General features: G+C 42.1%; 1 protein-coding gene across 2 annotated transcripts in view; it reads right to left on the bottom strand.

Moving 5' to 3' along the window:
- SNTG1 (syntrophin gamma 1) overlaps nt 1-19,397 on the bottom strand; it is a 357,236-nt gene extending 337,839 nt beyond the window's left edge. The window contains exon 1 of one of the 2 annotated variants that reach the window (XM_063326848.1): nt 18,895-19,397. The gene's annotated coding sequence lies outside the window, so the exon portion shown is untranslated. The remainder of the gene's footprint in view (nt 1-18,894) is intronic. The other variant, XM_063326847.1, reaches the window with a different exon arrangement.
- Between the last annotated feature and the right edge of the window lie 1,646 nt (nt 19,398-21,043).

The raw sequence follows: 21,043 nt of genomic DNA, 5'->3' as shown, positions 1-21,043 counted from the left end.
TTTGCAGTTCCAAAAATTCCTGTGAACAAATGTTTTCAGTATTCCCAAGTCCAATTCAGCATAAGCCTCTCAGCTTCTCAGGGATCCATAGCATGCATGCACTAATATTTTGCCAGTAGCACAATTTTACTAGAATACATCATTGTAAAATGTTAGTCTTTTTACAGAAAATACACTCAGCTAGACAAGAGCCTTTTACACCTTCCATTTGAACAGAAACCAACAGAAAGCATGAAGGCAATTTACAAATTGTGCCAGTTTTGCTAGCAGTGAGACTTTTTTCCCTCAGTTCTAGAGGTAATTTGTTTAACACAGTTTAAAAATGCAAGTCTGCATGCTACATTTAATTTTCAAGAGCACTGCATGAATATTGGAGGATCTGAATAACTCTAGGAACAACGTCTCCCTGAAAATGCAGAAGCAATAAACAAACTTTATAATTTGTCTGAAGTTCCTTGTAGTGTGTTAGATATCACAAAAAAAAACCCACACGGTAAAACTCAAAAGTGGAAAAATTTGTATTTCCAATTAGTAAGCGAAAAAGAAACCACTACATAATCCTCTGTCACTGCCACAGGAATGAGAGTACAAAGTGACTCTTCTTTCTGTGAGAGAGAAATGTTTACTATTCTTTCCAAGACTGGAAATCTGGCATGGGAGAGAGACATATGTCAGAGGAAAATAAAAAGTTAAAATGGTAATAAATATGTAAACACAAATAGGGGTTCTGGAAGTTCATCCCTGTGCATTTGAATGAGGTTTTAGGACTCCCCTGTACTTTTGGACATTTTGTTGGGCAGCTCTTGGTTTACAGCTTCTAAGCTCTAAATTGCTTTAATCTTTTTGATTGGATAATGATGAACTGCAGAGCCCAGAATTATGCGTCAGAAGCTTTTTTAGCCTTTCATACATCCAGTTTCTTCGCAAAATGCCTACTGCCACTGATCATGGCTTCTCTTAGCCCATTGTTGAACACTGAAGTAAATTTCACAGTCCCCCAGCCATAACTTTAAAAGTACTCAGACAAATTAATGGAACCCTGTGCCTCATATCCCCAACTATGTTAATGAACTGCATTCCCCAGTGGTATCATAATTTGGCCACAATAAGCTTTAACTAGGACTTACAATACATTTTTTATAAATACACAATTGTTCTACTCTATGAAATACAACATAGCATGCCGAACACCCAGAGTAACAGAAAACCAAAGGACATGTTGGCATAGTTGTCATTATTTTTTCATTCAATTGCCTAAGAAAATAAATTTTGTGGTATCATGCTGCATGTACATGCCCACACAAGGGTGAACGGGTGAGAATTACCTGCCTGTCTGAACATCTCCAAAAGCCTTTATGCGTTTGCAATCTCTTCCCCATACTCAGTTTCAGCAAAATGGGTCACAGAGGGAGCAGTACTGACAATAAAAGTTCCTAAATATTTTGTGAAAACACATAGCTGGATAAAACTGAGTCTCCATTATTAATCCTACTGGCAATTAACACATCCATGAGGGATGTGAGCTTTTATTCTTGATTGATAACCTACCAGCGCAAAATGAGTAAAGACAAATGAAAGCACTGCTTTCACTGACCAAGGTCCAGCAGTGGTGGGACCACAGAGCTATTTACATAGATGTAATGCACGCAAAACCACAGAAACCACAAAACCATTTAAAGAGAAAACATTTCACAATGCCCAATGCTATGCCAAAATACTGTATTGAAACAATAACTTCTTATTAAGCAGAGCATGGCCCTGACGGTGAGGCAGCCTGAGTATGAACTACAGTTGTTGCCTTATGATAACAAGACAGCTGTGGAAGAGAAAGGCAATGGCACTAGAAATCTTTGCTAATGAGCATATATTGTGTGCAGGGATAGAAAAACATAAGTTGTTAAGTGGTTTAATGTCTCACATCAGCAACTAATACACCTGCTTGCTAATACAGAATGAGTCACTGACAGGGTGCTGTGGGACAGATGGGATCACGATAAATGGTTCTTCTCTCTCCTTTTTAAAGGGATAACTCTCTTACACTGTTACTACTACGCTATTTACACACGAATTGTCATTAATTCTACAGGCATATGCCTAATACATTAGAGGCCTTGCCAGAACATTAATATTTGGTAAGATGGTGAAGTCATCCTAGCCTCCTCCTGGTTTCTTATCAAAGCATCTGATTCTTATTAATGACCATTTAATTTCTGTGAACTTGTATCATTGCCCCAAAATCTTATGCCTTGGCAAAAAAAAAAAAAAAAACCAAAAAACACCTCCAGCTGTAAATAATAGTAAAGCAGGAATTCAAGAGCTTATGTTGCACAAGAGTGCGTGATCCGGAACTCTACATGTTGGCCAGTGCTAAATCCAGAGACCTGTGCTAGCACAAGTCTGCCTCCAGCAAGGCTCAAGCAAGTGTTAATAGTTGGTTTGACAATGTTTTCCAGCTGGCCTCATACTGGGCTATCTTTCCACTTTCATTGAAATTACTCTTATATTTCAGCTTTATTTTAATTCTTTCCCATAACAGAAAAAATGTAACTTCATATCGAATCCATATCCAGATTTGCCCAGGGAATTATAGCAGTTTTGAAACTAAAGACTAACATAGGAAAAGAAAATTTTTTTAAGTCAGAAATTAAGCAGCAGCACAGGTTACTATACCATATGTTTAGCTGTTTGTTTAAATACAAACAAAATGCAATTTACATGGGGAATTTACAGCTCTCTAAATAACAGTCCACTTTTTCTTTTACAGCGCTGCAGTAGAAAAAGCATAAATTTATTTAGCAGTTGTGACTCTATTCACAGGTAAAATGCTCATGGAGAGATTCCTTCAAGTGCTTATTATAGTACATGAATCCTAAGACGTCCAAATGTTCCTCCTTACAATGTATCAATTAAGACAGAGACTGGAAAATGAGCAAATATGACTTCATATCAAATTTAATTTATGTCAAGAATGGATTTAGACAAATCCATTTTAAATGCTCCCACAACAAATTGAATTATTTTCCAGGTTTGTGTAACGTTCTTCCAAAAGGTAATAATACATCAGAGAAAGCACTGACTTCAAGTATACTGAAATTTACTATCAGATCATGCAAAATACTTTGAGAAACCAAAAATGCGTGTAAATCGAGATCTAACACACTATGTACCTCCACCGTCTCTAAGTACTGGAAACAAACCTTTACGTAACCATTCATTAATGAAGTCTCAAAGTACTAACCCATGTGTCCACGAAGTATGAATTTAAGCTAAATGTGACAAACGAGCCAAAAGAAATACATGTGACTTGCTCAAGTCTATGCGGTGATCACAGAGTAAATCCAATTCAGAAGTTCCAGTTCACTGTTGAGACCCTGCTCTACTCCATACACGTGACACTGTCAAACTGAAGTAAGTAAGTTTAAATTAAAACTTACAGTTTTGAAATTTCTTAAACTTCAGTATTCTTAAACTTCAGTAACAAAAAATATTACACACAGAAAAGTTTGGGGTAAAATTCCCCTAAATTATAGATAAGACAATTTGGAAAAAAAAACATTAACAGACCAGTTTATCAGTTGTTCACCCAGCTTCTGATCAGCCCACAAAATCCACACATTAACCCACCTCCCAGACCAAGTTCTCTTTAGTTAAGAAGGGTTCACCACTTTTTTCTTTCAGCTCATTTGCTATGTGGTTTTCGGACTACAAACTCTGAGGACAAGAGTAAGCAGTATAAAAAAAAGAAAGACCAAGATTTGTTTCAAAGGGAGGAGGTAGGTCAGCTCTGCAGCCCTCCAGCACTGCCTAGGTGAGGGCTCGTTGCCTACACCAACATTTCCCGAGCACGATGGGGACTGGCAGGAGCTGGCTCAGTACACACCAGGGTCCATGTCTTCTTTTTGGGTCTCCCCACGCTTCACATCTACACAGTCTGAATTCAAGAGTAAAATTTCTCTTCACTAATTCACTGCTTTTTTTAATTCACTGTACATTCAAGCTGATATTTGTAACTTCACTTTTTCAAGCTGTTTGTTCCTGAGTCCTTTTTCTGTACTTTTAAAATCAGCTCTTGACACTAGCACTTTGAATCGTCTGTTGTTAACAAATGGAAAGTCCAAGGAATCTAACACCAAGGACTGCCGCAACTGCCATCAAATGCTGAAGACTCATCCATAAACAAAACAGGGATGTTTTATCAGGCTGAAAGTAAATTTCCAGGTAATCTGCCCTTGTCTAACACGTACTCCCTAAAGGCAGATGTCTAAAAACATTCACTTCAAGCATCTGCAATTTCACTGAATAAATGTATATTAAATAGTTTTAAATCAAATATTCAAGTGTGGCTATTGAAACAAGAAATAGTATTTTCATGCTTTGTGACAGGATGTTTTAATATACAACGGTACACATTAAGTAGGTTCTATTATTGGATTAACAAGACAAAAATTTTAAAAAGGCAAAAATTCAGTTGCTCAAAAGTTCGGCATTAAGATCTCACTGAATAAAACTATTCATATGAAACTATTCAAAATGAACCACTGAAAAAACTTCTTATTTAGGCTTGAAATCAGTTCCAGATGGAAACCATCTGCAAGCTTCCTAGTAGAAGTTAAGATGACAATTGAACGTTATAAAAACAGATTTTCAAGTAGAGCATTTTTACTTTCATATGAGACTGAAAAATATGTATTATGGAAATTTCAATGGGGAGAGCAGGCAATTCAGGCAGTGGTGGACAGGTGGTAAGAACAAAAATCTCAGTAAGCTGCTAAATACAGTGCCTAATGCTCAGCTTTACTAAGCAAAACCCTTGAAAACAAAGAGAGTGCTTCAGCTTGATGTGAGGGAGGAGGAACCAGCAGAGGCATGTGAAGAGAAGATTTAACAGGCCAGGAAGATGATCCTCACTTGTGGTTCTAAATAGATTCGAGGAGGGTATACACAGTGTGAGAAAAATTATCTGAGAGAGGCTCAATTCCTGTACCATCACGGGCCACCGTGTGCTCTACGTAGGTCTAAAAGAAGCCACAAGAACATCCAGCCACGTAATGTGGCCACTGTCATGAACAAAGATGGGTTTATTACAGATTTCCAAATTTCAGGGCTGTCAGGGCTGACAAGCACTTAGTATACCATATTTAACACAGATATATAGACATGTATCTATTACAAACACGTGTATGCACACATATAAGTTAGAAACATACGCTGTCAAGTGATAAGCCTGTAAAGGATACAACAGAAATACTGGGCAGGGAAATCATAAATGTGAAGCTCTAACTAGGGACCATCCTCAAAAATATTAAAATGAGTTGGTCTCAAATTAACAATTTTGCCATCCTTTCAGGGAAAAGCTGGCTGAAAGGCAAAATTAAACCTTACGGCAATTTAAGAGAAATATATTCTCTGTATATATGTGTCAGTAACCAGAAATAGAAACAAACATTACAACTGAGTTTTACAGATAAGTTGACAACAGCCTTTGTAACTCAAGTCCCTTTTACTTCTATCACGATGGCACCTTGTACCTCAAAGAGATGCCATCTATGCTCACTGCTGTACACATGAATGTCCTGGTCTGAGGTAAAAGACAAAGAAACCAGCCAAAACCACGACAATGAACAACAAAGAAATATTCTTCTTTGAATTCTGTACTTCTATATCATTGTGTCATGCCATCATAGGATTACTATGCTGAAGATCTCACGGGTTTCCAGCGAGTAACTCAGAACTATGAATCTCATAAATAACCATGACTAATCGGATGCTGTCCTCTAAGCTACCACCCAAGAAGATGGCCAGAAAGAACTTAATGTGTGGCCTTTCTAGTGTTGACTGACTGCAAATGCAGGAGCTAAAGGCTTGATGGGCCACAGCATGCAAGCAGGGAGACAGGGAGAGATACCGTATCAGTGCCCTGGTTTAAGGTAAAACAGAACCAATTTTCTTGTCTGTAGTTTTACTTTTCAGCTAAGCCTCTTCTAACTAACTGAGCTCTCCGAAATTAATGGAGTATTTTTCAGACAGTAGTCCGCTTTCAGAGTGGTAAGGCCTTGTTTATAATTAACACCAAGGAATGGTATGCAGAGAGGCTCCTGCTTATACTTATTGCTATAACAACCAAGCTCAGATAACTTTGCTAGCTGTAACTTCCAAACCCCGTTGGAGGGTCAGAAGCAGAAGAGCGCAGAGGGGTCGCACCTGCGGGGAGGAGCGGACAGGACAGGTGACCCAAAACTGACCAACAGGGTATTCCATCCCATCTGCCCCATGCTCAGTGTAAACGCTGAGGGATCAAAGGGTCAGCTCTCTTTCTGCAATGGCTGGCGTCCGAGGAGGACTCTTGTTCGTCTGCCTTTGATCCCAGTCCATGCCTTCCTGAATGCAGCTCCTGAGTTCAGCTCCCATCCGTCACTGAGTCCAGTCTGGAACTTTCCCAGTGCCTGCTGGTGATGTAATTGTCATCCTGGGAGCTTGACAGGGTTTTGTATCTATTGTATATTTTTCATTATTTTCTTATTAATATTTTATATTTTCTTTTTTTTTATTAATATCTCTTTGAAGTAGTTTAGTTTCTTTTAAACTCATAAGTCTCTTTCTCTCTCATCCTTCTCTCACTTGGGAGAGAAGTTAGAGAGCATCTGCCATTCGTTTTTGTGGCCAGCCCAGCCCAAACCACGACAGTCAGTCACGGTTGTGAGAAGAAACAGAGCCCAAGCTTTGTGCGCACAACGCTTACCCCAAAGGTGGTTTTTGCCACAAGCAACTAACTGCAGCGTGTTCCCTCACCTTTAACAGAAATATTATGTTCAGCCTTTGTAAATAAAAAGGGTGCCACCACAGAAATCTCTGATATGCATCTTCCATACTCTTTTAACAGGAGCACTCCAGCAAGGCCCCAGACACCAGGCAGCTACTCAGATGGAAGGCACCATCATATAAATCATTTCACACTTCAGAAGCTGCTTTGCGTATTTCAGTAAACCATAGGCTTCCCAGACTGATGAAAACTGAGCTTGCAGTAGAAGAGCATCCTCCTCTGTGGTCGAGGAAGACCGAGCTGACTCAGTCACACATCATGCCTGTCATGCTCTTGGAAAACACCTGCACTCTTGTTCCAGGCAAGCGCATGCAGGCTGCTGGGGAAATCAGCAGTACGACTGCCATGAGGATTATCCCAAAAAACACTTCTCTATACAGAGAACAACACACAGTGTCTACTTTCCAGCAGCTACAGGACTGAGGAGCCTTCTGACTATGAGCAGCAGTATCCTTCACTTTAGATATCTGCTGCATGTAATGCACCAAGTTTTCCATCTTAAAAAAAAATTAAAAACTTATATTTTATGACCCATAACAACAATCCTTGTTTTGGTTAAACTTTCAGGCTTCTTTCCTGGACCCCAGACTTTGGCACAAAAACTAACTCTGTCTCTTCTCAGTTTTCTTCTTGACTGTATTAATCAACACTGCACATATAATACAGTAAACACAAGCAGACAAAAAATTAGAATCAACATGACACAAATAATGCAGTATACACAAGCAGATGAAAAATTAGAATCATCACTTCAAATATGAATTTTCACAGTCTAGGAAGTATAACCATAAGAAACCACCTTTGAAAACCACCCCAGAAAAATATACTGGAGTTGAGAGAAAGACCACTTTTTGGTCAACCTCCCATTCACCCAATACACACAAAAAAGACATCACCGGAACCAATGTCATACAGAATTACTGTGAATATTTAAATGCTAGATCTAGAGACTCTAGGTCTAGAGCTTAAATTCACCTGATGTATGGATCTGTTAGGTGGAGGAAAAACAGTGGGACAAATGAGAAGGTAACTGTTGCTTCTCAATTAGCATTAATCAGTACGTCACGGCTAGGCCTCTCTGCATGTTTGGGAACAAGAACCTGGCTGTCAGTTCCTCAAGCCAGCCTTATGGCTGCACATTACACTGATCTGTGACTCTGCCTACAGTAGTTATTATTATAAATTACTACTTTATTGATGTTTATTTTCCTTTATTTTAGAGTTTTAAACATCCCTCTGGAGATTTGACATGCCAACTCTAAAGCGACCCTCATCCTAAATCGAAGGCTGCACAGGTGTTATTGGTATATACGATTATTCCTGACCTAGAGCATCTTGCAAGTGCATTCACTATACTGGATTTGTTTGCATAGTCAAAAACTCAAAGGTCAAACACTGCCCCTAATCTACTTCCCAAATGTGCCCCAGTACTGTGAAAACAATTGGCTTGTATGAGAGACCATAATTTTGACGTCTAGCATTACTCTGTGGTACTTAAAGCATGTTTTCAGGTTGTTTCTCATAATTTCTAAATACAAGAGTGTATTTCAGATGGATGGTGTTAAAAAAAGAAAATCAAATAAAAGATTGTATTTATGCAATTATACCTTCTTTTTAAGCTAACAGAAAGCTTTGATAAACAAACAGACGGGTGTTTTGGGCAAAACCATAGGTTTTGAACACACAGCAGGACAGTTTATACACTCATAAATATAGGTTACTACCACAGATGTGTATTTTTAAAAATAAAGGACTAGCTTTCCGTGCAGAAGCATCTCAAGCTATTTACATGCCATTAACCTGCAGAAAGTGACATTTAGCTATAACTGCAAAATTTCGAAGTACTGCACGGTTTTTGTGAGCTTTTGTGCAGAGGTTTTTCCAGTGCTTTAAATGCCTGCAGAGAGAGATTCTATATGTAGGAAGATGTAAAATACTTCTCTCCATCCAGAAAAGACAATTCTGCTGTCATAAAATGAGGAATTTAAGTTGATCTTGTGTATCACTTTGTAACCGGAGTAATACTGACACTTGATCCATGAAAGCAGCCTCATTCTCACCTATTTTCTCTGAAGCAGAATTAGTATTTAGAAAGCTCACAATCTTAATTTTACGCATTACAGTTGCCTGTGGAGGTGGTTCCAGCTATTTGTTCCAGCTCTACTTGCTGGAAAGGAAGGTGCCCAGACCATTTTCCTAAGGAAATTAGAATTGTGAAATGAGGTCCATAACTCTGCTTAGTCTCCACAGACTTCTGAGCACTATAGAAGTCTATTGTAAGAACAGGTGTGTGTATAAAGCCCAATTTATCACAGCATTTATCTTGAGCCAGTGATACATGTATATAAACGTATGGCAGCGCAAAAAGGAATAGAAATCCTGATGATGCCACTTTTGCATCTCTCCTAACATGAGACAGCATGAGAACCTCACCAATTTCCATTTTGCTTCTGGTGCACCGAGGCCAACCTCAGATAGCCTGAAGAACCACAGTATCTCAACTACATCCCCAAATGGACGCGCAGAAGTGAGTGATCCATCTAAGGCTGCAACTGAATCCCTGTGCATGAGGTCCAGCTTTAAATATGGGGAACTTATGGGACTTTTGGAGAACTATGACATAGATACAGTCTTTCCCAGCCATTTCTCATATGGACAGTCAACGTGCCTGCCGCAGAACTCTTCTGCATGAGTAGCAGGTCAATTATTTCAAGGACATAATTCTGAATATTACTGAACAGTTGTAGTCTCGGGAAGCACCACTTTCCCCTCAAGCACATGGACAGCAGCTCTCTCACCAAACATCTTGCTTCTGTCCTTCTTGCAGTTCTCTCTCTGCTTTGTCTAGAAATGCAGCTAATCACCCTTCCCTCTTTTCAAGGGTCATACATAACCTCTCAACATCACAGCATAAAGAATGCAAAAGCAATAACACTGTATTTTTCTGCCTTCTTTCATACGGTCTATTTATATATTTATGACCCCAGCTACTGGTGATATCAGGCTTACAGTCCTGCAGCCATCAAAGAACTGTACAGAAAGCATACTGCTGTATACACGTGGTGGTCAGTAGTACCATGCAGTAGCTCATGGGGAAAGTGTTATGTCATTTTATGCTCCTGAGAGTAAAAGGTGGCAAAAAAAAAAACAACAGAGTGAAAAACAGCAGAGTTCCCTATCAGTATCCTTAAACACCTGCTATCATTCTTTCTGATGAACAGGTGTATGTGACATCTTATCTGCATCTTATAACACTTAATGAGCTTGTAGCAATATTTGCTGAATGGTCATTACTACTGCCCTTCATAACACATTATAAGCCATTAAAATCTTTTGCTCTACTTGGCAAACGTTTCACTGACACAAGGAAAGCTTTATTTAAATGAATTCCTTTAAGAAAGAAGTAGGGAAAAGACACTTATAGGTTTCTTTAAGGTTTGAGTGTTGACATTCAGAGAATACCTCCTGGCTCTACCATAGTATGAATAGTTAGGGTGAGGAATTCCCATTAAAGGTATTATCTCTCCCTGCATAAAGAACTATAACGCCTAAGGTCAGCAGGCACACCACATCTCCAAAGAAAGCACATATACGTTCACCTGTATATGCAGGTTCCTAACTGGAATTTCCTGCGACAAATTATTGTAGCTTGTCCCCTTCGGTCCTAGAGGGGTACGCACTAAGTCTGGGGATATTTCTCAAATAGGGACTTCAGATCAGGTCTTAATCTTTCCCTACTGCTGCTCAGTAGAAAACATATTTGATTCTTCTCTGATACACTTTTTCAGGATAGGTAGGCATCATGTTTCTTCATAATGTTTAAGAATATAAACATCTCCTGAAACTGAACACAGAATAAAACCACCAAAAGGCACTTGAGTTTGGATCTACTGTAGCAAACATTCTTGTACGAAAGGTTTGTTAAAAAATAATGTCATGTGGTGAGGCAGGTGCCATATTCTGAAGTCTGCCTCTTGCACAAGTGCTGGCCTGTATAGACTGGAGAGAAACTATTCCTCTAAAACACAGCACCATGCAATCCTAAACCGCACTGGGTGTCAGGAGCTTAGCAGAAAGCTATACCAGCCTGCAAATTCCTTAAATCCATTATTCTAGGTGCAAGAGCTTCACAGGAGCTTGTCCACATCACTCTGATCGGGTTCGCTACCTACACAAAAACAGGCTGTCTTGAATCTACTGGTTTCACAAGGCTGAAATAAAGACCTAACCAAAAAATGCTACAAGAGCCTTTCTCCAGTGCTCAAATACTGACATCCCATACTTTCTTCCAAACATCTCAGCCGTAAAGCCTGGAGGCTGAGGGAGCAGAGATTCAGGTCAATTGACTGATGACCCTCTCAGAGCTGGATGTCCTCCCCCTGTGCTGGCCATTCAGCCACACTGGATACAACTCCTCTTTTCCCTCCGTTTTAATAAAGCATTTATTTAAGGATCAGATCCTTTGATATTGAAAGGAAAATCCTGAGTTTACCATCGTCCCCACACTTCCTTCCTCTGCCTAACAGGAATCTGAGAGCTATCTCTCTCTCTCTCAGAATAAGAGATTTCTTCCTTAACCAAATAAATCAACCAATCTGAATGTTAGTGTCTTTCCTGCTTTGCAGAATTTCCCATATTACTTTTGATAAAAATCAGTAGCTGTACAGCAACTATTTTAAGATTATGAACTTGGGCACGTTATCAGCTTTTTTTTAAAGACAATATTCTATACAGCAACAACACAACAGGGTAACGGATTGGACCAAGCAGGCTTTCTACGCCTCCCCAAATGTGACATAATAAGGTCTACAGTGTAACAGTCTACAATAAATCTAATTTTTCTATATATTCAAACTATATCCTCAATATCCGTTATTTCCGTGCAGAAAACAATAAAGTTGTACCAGGCCAAATTATAATTTTTAGGCAAAAAATGAGCTAGTTCAGAGTTGAAACGTTAAAACATACTTAAAAGTAATGACCTAAGTAATCTTGTTCAATGCTCAAAAATATGCATGAACCTAACAGAAAAAGTCTAAATAAAGAGTTGTCCATAGACATACAAAAGCAGAGCTGTACAAAAAAACTGCAGCATCAACTGGATGCAAAATGTACTACATGAGGAAAATAAATAATGCTTGAGATTAACCTTGATATTTTCATTTCAGGAAAAAGCATTCTAATGTAATTATGAGAGGTTAAAAAAGAGGCAGTAAGAGGTACATGAAAGGGCATGTTGTGTAGGAGCATAGCAATAAACGGCAATATCAAATCACTGTTAACAACTGGATTTCTCCATTAAACAAAGCATGCAATGAATAATCATATAGTCCATATCCCAAAAATAGGAAGGTGGGGTTTTTTAAAACTAACAAGAAAACTTTGCAAACATATATAGGTGTATAAATGGCATTGAGGATATCGGTAATAACATGTCAAAAAGAATGTATAATGACTGATCAGTAAGACCAGCTCAGACTACTATTTAATGTAGTGAAAAGAAAAGCTGCTGTATGAAACAGATTAATAACCTGAAATCTAGGTAATTTTAATTAAGACATCCCAAGAAAACAGCTCAGACAACCTCACAACTGCATAAAACAGTAACTTGTGAAAAGAAGCATATGATGAACCGTTTCTGTTGATGCTTGAGAATTAACTAGCTGAAAGACTAATGACATAGCGTAGAAAGAAATTCCCTACTTGTGCATTCAGTTATCCGTGAAGGTCCTTCCTAATCTCAGGGAGTTAAAGAAAAACGAGAGGTGATAATCTTGAGGTGCTGTCATGATTTCTATACACTTTGCCTGGAAATGTCTAGCACGGTTACAGCAGGCTTCCTCCAGTAAAATTCCTTTGCGAATGTCACTGTATTTGATTGAGAAGTTCCTTCAGCTGAAAAAAGCAATACAGTAGCTATTTTTGCACTTACATTAATAGAGTTGCTTAGTTTGCTGACAGGGAACCCTGCCACTAGCTGCACCCCTGGCAGTGGCCAATCATGCCCCGTTCATAACGTGTTAACTGCTCCAGCTCCTCAGAACTGTAACCCCAGTTTGCTTTTACACCCATTCTTCCATGCTATTAAAGCCTAACGCTGATTTTGAAAAGACTACTTTTGATTATATATTACATTCTGTATTCATAAAGGTGTTTCAGAAAAAAGCATAACACATAACCCACAGAATGAGAATGAAGGCACTCCAGACGTTAAAACCCATAGAGACACAGGTCTGACGCTGATTTTTACTCAAAATCTATCTTCAGTGAAGAGCTCTACACATGCATCAGTGTGTTTTGCTACATGACAGCAACTGCTCTGCATGAACCAAACCCTTATATTGCCACATAAATGTTTGCCATTTAATAGCTGATTAAAACAGTTGTGCGAGGAACTGTTTGTAAATTCTGCTGCATTCAGGAACATACAGCTGCGATACCAACCGGTAATGGATACAGGCAGACAGCTGTGCGTGATGAAACCTAGAGCTGCGACAACTGTAATGCTGATGATTTCCCCCTCCTTTTTCACTTGAAAAAAATAAATCTGATTAACATAGATCAGTTCTCAAAAGCTTTTTCTAATATATATTAAATGATAGGAGAGAGAGAAGAGAGTTCTCTTACAAGCATAATTCTAATTGCTTTACTTCTTTAGGGGTCAACAGCAAGCCAAAGAAAATCAATGTCCATTTGTGTTGCAGAAGCAGAAACATACAGTTCATTATTCACAACTGTTAAAATAGTCAATCAAAACATTTGCCACATGGAGCAACTAGGAAAAGCTATCTCACATAATTTTGAATTAACCTATATTTAGAAATAGCAAAGCATTTCATAAAAAGAATTTCAGAAATGGTTCTGTAATTAAGAATCAATGCTTTAGAGCACGGCAAATATTAACAACTGTATTATGTATGAATATCAAACTTTGAAAGGATTTCCAAGAACTTAATATCATACCTGTTGAAACCAGTGACATTTTTACACTAAATTCAATAAAACTAACAAAATGGTCTTTACACCCAAGAAAGAATCAGAGGGTAGGATTACTATCACTTGTCAGATTCTGGCATCTGTACAGGACGATTTCAAATTCCCTTTAGTTTTTGACAGAAAGGGGAAGAAAAATGAGTATCATCAACAGCACTCCCATTCTTACTTCTTTATGGATAGCCATATTCTTTAAAATAAATTTAATGTAACAGGTGGAGGGAAAAAAAGGCATGTGTTTTGTTTCATTTAAACAAGCTTTTGCTCACAGTTAAATGTAAGTCTATTTAAACATAAAGCAATATAAAATGTACTTAAATTTTATAATTTCAACATTATAAAGTCATTACAGAATAATTTCCAACATTTTCAACAATAAAGCCAGTCCACTGTCCACTATTTGAAAAAATACATTGAGACTGAACAAAAAAATATAATAAACCTAAACTTCCTCCTCTGACAATGCTACCTCAGAAGCTCCAAGCAACAAACACTTCAGAAGTGCCTGATGTCATCAGCTTTAAAAGCACACCTTTGAACCACAACCTATCTCACCCGACCAGGAAAGGAACACCCAAATCTAACAGCAAGTAACAAATACTTCATGGGAAAAAAATAAAAAAATCCAACACTCTTTAGATGAGATCTAGATGATAACTACCTGCAGAATAATCAATTGAGCCAACAATCAATTGCACTCACAGCATCTCTGATGCCATGAGTTCTTTCACAGACTCAGTATCAGTGCCAGTATTAAAGCAGTAAAATATCAGTGCCTTTACCTCAACCACATCTCGCACAGGAATTTCAGTGGCTGTTGAAAAGCCCCCTGTGAACACTAGTGTGGGACTTTCACTCTGCTTCAGGGCTTGTTCCACTGTGGGAACATTCACTTCCACCCTCAGGGCAAGACTTTGTTCAGCTCCTGGCATGGGGGACCTCCTGCTTTTCGCAGTGGTAGAAGTGTACAGAAGGTACAGCACAGCCTTCCACAAACCATCCATGCCTTACCATTCAAGTCATTCTGAATACCTGAGTGGCAGCAAACCTTCTCCAGCAGTATCATTTATCCATGTTTTGGCCTCATGTGCAAAACCCCAACCCCATCTTTTAGAACAATTATACAAATGTAACTCAAATCTACTGTTACTCTCACATTAGTATCAGAGTGAAGAACTTTTAAGGGGTTTGTTCAACACTACCCAAATCAAACTGGAGAACAAGTCATGAAATTAATCTTATCCCAAACACTCTTCTTGATTAGTTTCCCTCTACTCATTATTTTAATAAATTGAAGAGTCCGCAGGAAACAACCCAGCCCCTGGCTCCTGCACCACCAGACTCATCACACAACTGAGCGTTCTAACTCTTTTGGCCAACTCGAGCTAATTGCTGAAGATAAGGCTCAGAGTCTCACATGACAGTGACAGCCACATCTGAAAGGTGCAGTGGAAAAAAAAATGTGCTTCCGTATCATGTAGCTCCGCTTCTTGATAAGGAGTAGACACATCACCTACTAAAGCAATCTCTCATCATGGATAGCAATTTCTCCCTTGAATAATTAAATATGTATGTGGATTTCACTGGCTGTGTCTCCACTGCATTCCCTGGTGTTGATTAGACTTGTGTCTTTGAGGCATGATTTGGTTTGGGTTTGGGTTTTTTTTGAATGTATGCTTTCTCTCCTTCCTCTACTCTGCAACAGGAATGCAGAAAATTTAGGTTGGCCACAACGACAGTAAGGCTTTCTGACTCTTCCAGTTCTGGTAGGTAAAACTCAGGGCAAATACAGAAGGTCGACTGTGTAATCACGCCGAGCCAATGTCACAGCAGACTGCCAGAGGGACGTGTTGACGCAGCAGACTCAAATTGGGATTCAACCCACCCACATTCAGTTCTCCCCCCGGAAACCTGAACTGAAAGGACAGCCATGAGAAGGGCCAAGAAAGACACATTAAATCCATTTGACGTTTCTTATCGTTCACTACAACTCCTTACGTTTTTAACAATGCATGCAAGCAGACCTGGCGATGACTACTGGCAAGAAATACTGACGGTATCACAGTTTTCCTAGTAGCTCAGGCACAAGGACCAGTGCTAAATTACAAGCATGAAGAAATTGTACTTACCTGAGCACTTCAGAGGTAAGAACTGAGAGCAGACTACAGCTCTTGTTTGTTTGTCTTAATATTCAATTTAAGATGAATAATTAGAAATTACACACTCAAATCAAATCAAAAAACCAGGCTTAACTGTTGGTATGTTTCATTTTGCTTACGGGTCTTTCTGTCAGTTCATGAAAGTTATGCCTGACAAGCCAAACAGCATGTCTGAGCAAACATGAAAAAAATTAGGAAAGAAATGTAATCTCTGAGCTTGCCCTGAAATTTCTGAATCAAGTCAACATCTTCTCTATTAAAGGGATTTGCATAGTATTAAAATAAAAATGCATGGTATAAAGTCGAATATACTGTACTTTGGAAATCTCTGATTCAAAAGACACAAGCAAACTGGAATACAGAACATTAAAAAGGATACTACAATAGCCTTACAGTGAACTGTATGATAGCCACTCCTGAATTTTTAAAATTAAGAACTACACACATTTTAAACTGAAGTATAAAGATGCAGAAAGGCTTTCTGACAAGTACCAAGTAAAAGACAAAGAAAATATGTGAAGACAAAGGGGTTTGATTAATATTTTAGAAGTCGCTGCTTTTAATTATGTCCTTAAAGACCTCAGGCCTTACCTTCCCCTTTCTTTTCAAGTTTCTAATAGAAAAAGAAATGTTTCTTTTTTTCTTTTAGACCCCGTGAAAACTCGGTGCTTCAGCCATGTAACAGAGTGAAAACCTGGCTGTAAGTGAAAGTCTAGAGCACCATGTTCTTTAATTCAGTGATGGGGCCCTTCATTAGATTATCTTATAGCTATGGGACAAGATACTGCAAAAGCCAAACGATACATCATTAAATTATGTTCTCTTCCTCTCCAGGCAAAGAGTGAGTATAGCATTAGATTAGGTTGAAGGACTAAAAAGAAAAGGAAGAAAACGGCTCTGTAAACACGCATTAGAAGTGACGAAGCTGATACAATTTGTAAACCCCATTGATTTACATAATTAGTTATAAGCAGTTACTTATTTTAATTGTGGAAACCTCAAATGCAATATATAGCCAAAATGAATTCCAGATCAGTGCATGCTTCAGTGTTTTATGATCTCCCTTGCACATGCCTAGTGAAAGCCTGCCACTCTGCAACAGAGGAAGGAATTACTACAATAAAACCATAGGCAGACTTTGCTAAAATCTATACTTTTTTTGATATGACACAGAAGCAGATGAGTGTTTTAACTAATGGATAGATTTGCGTCCCACTGTCTAGCAACAATTATTCTAATTGTGTTTCACAGTATCTTCAGAGAAATATGAACCAGAGGAACGCTCTCCATAAACTGCACTGAAACAAATGACACTCCTCTCAGCCACTTACCCACAGTGAGCTCCATCCACCATTACGGGAAAGGCTTACTTTATCTTTCTGCTATAAACTCGAGTTAGTTACATGTTCACCATACTGACATCCCAACAACTTTTAATCTTATTATGTCAATATTGCATCTGTGTCAAAATGTGCATTTCGGTGCATAAAAAAGATCTCTCGCTGCTGACAAATCAAAGTGCATTAACCTGGGAAGCTCCGTGATTGCCATGCACACCCACACACCCCTTTCACTAGAGATCTCACTGATTAGAAAATGAAATATCCAAAACTCAGTAAACATTTCACACGCAGTGACATTTCTGCAGCACTGTATGCCTCCAACATTGCAACTTATACTTTCATCACTATTAGCAAGTTATTTCCCCAAGTTATTTCCTATACACATGCCATGCCCAGTGCCCCTCCTGAAACGACCACGTTCACTGGAACTGACTGGGCTCTTAGTGAAATGCCAGAGCTCAGCTATAAATCTGTGTAAATGCTTTTATTCTGTGCTGCTTTCATGTTAGAACAGAATGTACATCAAGGTCACTGTAAAAGATTGTAGTTTTCAGGCTCACAGAGAAGACACCAAGGAAATCAATACGAGCAAACTTAATTAAACACTGTCTGAAGTTCTGTCTCTCCCAAACCTGCCCAGAATTCACATCTCTATCCCCTGTGTTCCAGAGACAGGTGTTTCATAGATATGGGAAAGCAGGCTGCTTGGCTTATACGCTATCAGTGCTGAAAGGTGAACATGAGAATTCATTCTTTGCAGTGTGACAGGTCTGCTCTGAGCTCTCCGAGTTTTTAGCAAGAGATTACAGCCCCATGGGCCTCCTCCTTTGAAGTGGAGTTCCTCAGAGAGCAGAATTAGTCCCCTGCCTGCAAACAGTGCTCCATGTACTGAAATAAATTACAGTCAACTTTTTGTTTCACAGCGATGTCAAATATAGCAATAAATATCCACAGGCTAAAAGTAAGCAAACAAACAAGGCTGGGCAAACCATACCCTCACAGCAAGAGCATCTCAAAGAAAATGACCAGGTAGGGCACAAGAAAGTTAAAAGCATAAAAATCAAAACTCTGGGTTCACTGTCTTAATCCGTAAGTGGGTCTGAAGGGATAGCATGCACCCTGCTTCCCTCTTACAAGAAGCACTGATGGAAAGCAATTAAGAAACCCCTACAATTTAGTTATAACTCAGTACAAAGGAGAAGGCATTTTATATTAACGCCTATAAGAAGGCATCATCTCTTACAGCTGCAGAAGTGGGAAGCGCTGGGACACCGTGCTTCCTTCCCGGCCACCACGCCGGAGCACCGCACCGCACCGCACCGCACCGCACCGCACCGGCGGGATGCCGGCGGCGGACTCCGGCAGAGTTGGAGCGGGGCTCCCCTGCAATCCCGGACACAAACCCCCCCCGCCCCCGCAACCAAACACCTGAAAACCGCCGCTGGCGCCGTCCACCATCCCGCCCCCAAACCAGAAACGGGCGACCAAGAGCCGCAAAATTAAAAAAAAAAAAAAAAAAAAAAAAGTGACTCGCGACGAAGGTAACGCAGCGAGAAGGCAGCAGAAAAGGAGCGCTTACTTGCCTACACGCCACCGCCGGGCCACCTCCTCTCAGCTGGTGAAACGCTGCGCCGCTCGTCCTCCTCGGACCGCCGCTCCGCGCTATTTCCAAAATATTTCCACAGGGCGCCGGCACATCCTCCGGGCTCAGCCGGAGCGCGCAGGGAGCCCGCCCGCCGCGCCCCCCAGCCCGGTGCCCATGGTGCCAGCCGCAGCCCCGGCAACTCGTCCCCCCCCCGCTTCCCCGCCGGCGCTACCTCGGGGGCGGGCCGCCGGCTTAACACGGCATCGCACCCAAGCCCCCGCCGCTGCCGGCTCAAACTCCGCCGCCGCGCCGAGGGGGCTCCCCCGCGCCCTTCCCGGAGACGGAGCGGGGGCGCCGGGCGGGGGAGTGCGGGGAGGCAGCACCGCCCCCTCCGCGGCGGCGAGGGCCGGGGGAGGCGAGGCGAGGTGAAGCGAAGGGAGAAGAGGCGAGGCGGCGCGCCGCCGCCACCGCGGCCGCAGCCAGCCGCGGCGATGCCGGCCCCGCCCGGGACCCCCGCCCGCCGCTCCCTCCCGGGGCGCTCCGTAACGCCGCCCCGCTGCCGGCGCCGCCGGATCCGGTGACGCCCAGCCCTCCCCCAGGCCGGCCCCCGTGGCGGAGCGGGGCGAGCGGGCGGCGAGGAGCGATGCTCAGCCGGGCCCTCCGGGGGACCGCGGCCCTCCCGCCGGGGGGCGGCGGTGTCCCCCCTCCAGGCCGCCGGGAAGCCCGCTCGCCCTGGAGCTCGCCGAGCCTTCCCCGGTCCTGGGGAGCTGCGGCCGGTGCCCAGGCGGGAAAGTTGTCCGCCCCCCCTCCCCACCACTCCCGCCTCGGTGAGCCTCCGTTTGCGCTGAACTTGCCCGGCTGCGTGAGCGGGTCTAGGCTGACCGCCTCGCCTGAGAGAACGCACATCGACCCCCACGCTTGGAAGAAATGTGGTGCGGGGTTTATCACTTTGCCAGCCCGGCAAAGGTTCGGGCGCGACCTTCTCCCCCCGTCTCCCAGCCCCACACCCGGGCCGCAGCTCTGCAGACCCTGCCCCGCACCGGAGCACAGCGAGTCCCGCTCTCACGGGCTACCTGGGCCAAGGAGGGGGGCTAAAGGGCGGGGGTGTCCTTCTGTGCTTCCCTAAAGCCCCTGCGTGGTCCTGTCCCTCCTCCTCCTCCGCATCTCTAACGGCGCCCCGACGGAGATCGCCCCGCAGGCATCGCCGTCCCCGTCGGGCAGCGCTGAAACGATAGGGTATAGCGCGGCAGATCAGCGCGATGTACACGGGCACACACATATATGTGTGTGTGTATATATATATATGTGTGTATATATATATAAACACATATGCAGGCTCACACATCCCCTACGCCCAGGACGCCGTGGGGGAGCCGGATCTCCCCCCCGGACGGGGGCCGCCAGGCACCCACCCGCCTCCCCGAAGGCTGCGGGGGAGGAAGAGAATCAAGGCAGGAGCGAAAAAGGAGAAAGAGGGAGCCCGGGGGGAGCCGCCCACGGAGCCGCCCCTCCGCAACGCGCTCCCTTGCGCTGGGGCGGGGAGCAGCGACCCCCGCCCCGGGCTTTCCGCGGCGGGTCCCGCAGCCCGGACCGGCCCCGGCGGGCGCGGAGCGGCCTCACCGCCACCTGCCGCCGCTGCGGGGAGCTGGGGACGCGGGCAGGGACATCCCGCGGCTTGCCGCAGCCGGGCAACGGAGCCTCTGCTCCATCCAGCGAGGTTTGGGGCAGAGGTGGCCCGTCGGGGTGCGTTTGCTAGGCTGGGGATGGGGGGAGCATCCTCTGGGACCCGTTTTAGCGCTTGGAAGTGTCATTCTGCAGTCAAGGTGAGGGTATCAGGGAGGATGGTCAACTCGTTTAGGCTTCTTGGAATGAAAAGTAATTTTCATACACGTCTTACAGTTAAGGGGTCTTCTTCCACCACGCTGGTGCAACCAAAAATGTTTTTGTTCCTTATGAATTCCTTTTATAAATACTAACTTCAATAATGTGCAGTGAGCCATTAAAGGGGGAAAAGGATTTAAAAAGATGGCTTCATGCAAGCTAAATGCAAAGATAATAGAGTTGCTCTGAACAGTATAGTTAAGTGCTGAATTGATAAATGCATGAGAAGATGCAGTGATAGGTTTCATGCCTAATTGAACAG

The sequence above is a fragment of the Chroicocephalus ridibundus genome, chromosome 2 (assembly GCF_963924245.1).
Source record: "Chroicocephalus ridibundus chromosome 2, bChrRid1.1, whole genome shotgun sequence".
NCBI classification, from domain to species: domain Eukaryota; kingdom Metazoa; phylum Chordata; class Aves; order Charadriiformes; family Laridae; genus Chroicocephalus; species Chroicocephalus ridibundus.
Note: the sequence above shows the minus strand (reverse complement) of the source record. Positions and strands in the feature narration are given on the sequence as shown.